This window comes from Lactuca virosa, chromosome 4, assembly GCF_052849685.1.
Source record: "Lactuca virosa cultivar CGN04683 chromosome 4, Lactuca_virosa_CGN04683_v6, whole genome shotgun sequence".
NCBI classification, from domain to species: Eukaryota; Viridiplantae; Streptophyta; class Magnoliopsida; order Asterales; family Asteraceae; genus Lactuca; species Lactuca virosa.
The window spans coordinates 22,496,105-22,498,633 of NC_136429.1; positions in this window are offsets into that span (position 1 = coordinate 22,496,105).

The window sequence follows — 2,529 nt, forward strand, 5'->3', positions numbered from 1 at the left end:
TCAGTCCATGACCGTTTGTACCAAACACTAACATTTTGCCCAAACGTTCCTCCTTTCGGTCATTCTTCTCTGAAGCTTCTTCTTGAGCTTTCTTTATACTCTCCACAACTGTTGAGACAACTTCTATTCTCAATGCTCTTGGCCTTTTTCTTTCAAGATTGACTTTCCGACTGAGAGCATCAGCAACAACATTTGCTTTACCAGGGTGGTAAAGTATCTCACAGTCGTAGTCCTTGAGTAACTCTAGCCAGCGTCGTTGTCTCATATTCAATTCTTTCTGATTAAAGAGATATTGGAGACTCTTATGATCAGTGAAAAGTTTTCACTTCGAGCCATAGAGGTAATGCGTCCATATTTTCACAGCAAATACTACCGCTTCCAACTCCAAATCATGAGTGTGGTAGTTCTTTTCATGCTCTTTCAGCTGTCGAGACGCATATGCTATCACCTTTTCTCTTTGGGTCAAAACACAACCCAACCCAACACCAGACGCATCGCTATAGACAGCAAAGTCTTCAACTCCATCGGGTAGAGAAAGAATCGGTGCTTCACATAGCTTCTTCTTTAGCAACTCGAATGCTTCTTTGTGTTTATCACTCCAAGCATAAGTAGCTCCTTTGTGAGTCAAAGCTGTTAATGGAGTAGCAATCGAAGAAAAGCCTTGGATAAACCTTCGGTAATATCCAGCTAATCCCAAAAAGCTTCGGATCTCCGTGGGACTTTTTGGTTGTTCCCACTTCATCACAGCTTCAATCTTTGCTGGATCAACCATTATTCCTTCTTGGTTGACCACGTGACCCAAGAATTGGACTTCTCGAATCCAAAAATCACATTTGGAGAACTTAGCATACAACTTCTCCTTCTTCAAGACTTCTAACACTTCTCACAAGTGTCTGCCATGCTCCTCTTGGCTTTTCGAGTAAATCAGAATGTCAATAATGAACACTATCACAGATTTATCAAGGAACTGATTACAAACCCTGTTCATTAAATCCATGAATGCTGCTGGAGCATTGGTTAGTCCAAACTACATAACCAAAAACTCATAGTGTCCATATCGTGTTCTGAATGCAGTCTTCTCGATATCCTACTCTCTCACCTTCAGCTGATGATATCCTGACCTTAGGTCGATCTTTGAAAAATAACTTGAACCTTGTATTTGATCGAACAGGTCATCAATCCTCGACAACGGATATCTATTCTTTATCGTTGCCTTATTCAGCTCTCTGTAGTCAATGCACATTCTCATACTCCCGTCTTTCTTTTTCACGAATAACACCGGAGCTCCCCAGGGTGATGAACTAGGTCTTATGAAACCTTTGTCCAATAACTCCTGAAGTTGCATCATCAGCTCCTTCATCTCCGTTGGTGCTAATCGGTAAGGTGCTTTTGCTATTGGCGTCGTTCCTGGTAACACGTCAATACGGAATTCTACTTGTCGATCAGGTGGTAATCCGGGAAGATCTTCGGGAAATACTTCCGGATAATCACACACGATAGGAATGTTGTGCATCTCCTTTTTCTCCTTCTTTGCGTCAATCACGAATGCCAAATATGATGTACATCCTTTGGCCAAACACTTTCTGGCTTTCATTAGAGAAATGATTCCAGAATTTACCCTGCGTTTGTCCCCATACACCATAAATGACTCCTTCCCTGGCGGGTTTACTTTTACTATTTTCTTTCTGCACAATATTTCGGCATCATTGGCGCTAAGCCAATCCATTCCCAGCACGATGTCGAAACCATTTAACTTAATAGGCAATAATTCCTCGTGGAACTTATTCCCATTCAAATCAATTAAGATGTTTTTCATACGATGGCTAACAGGTACAAACTTGCCACTAGCAACTTCGACTAATAAAGCATTATTTAGTCTATCAACAGGCAAAGCTAGTTTTCTACCAAATTCATGCGAAATAAAGGAGTAGTTGGCTCCATAATCAAATAAAATTTGGGCAGGAAATTCGTTTACGAGAAAAGTACCTGAAGCGACATCAGCTTCTTCTTTAGCAGCTTCCAGTGTCATCTGAAAGGCTCTCGCCTTCGGCTTTGGTGGAATGCTGGGTCTTGCTGCCTCCTTCTTTTTCGGACAATCCCTCAAGATGTGCCCCTCCTCACCACACCCATAGCAGACTTTCTTGGTAAGGGTGCATTCGTTGGCATAGTGCCCTGGCTTTCCACATTTGAAGCATGTGGCTTCCCCGCCACATTTCCCAAGATGCTTCTTCTTGCATTTTTCGCACCATTTTGCTTCGCCTCCTCCACCTCCTCTCAAACTAGACTGCGAGAATTTACCCTTTTTGCTGGACCCTGAGGGTCCGTCGAACTTCCTATTCTCACCAACCTCTGACTTCTCCAGACCCTTCTCCCTAATCTGGGTCTCAACATTTCTAGCAGCCCATATGGCGGCTTTCAATGTGGTTGCTTGCTTAACCATTGGACCATAGTCCGCTGGTAGTCCGAGGGCAAACTTATTGACCTTTGAGAGTTCTGTTGGAACTAGATATGGAATAAGCTTCATCTTTT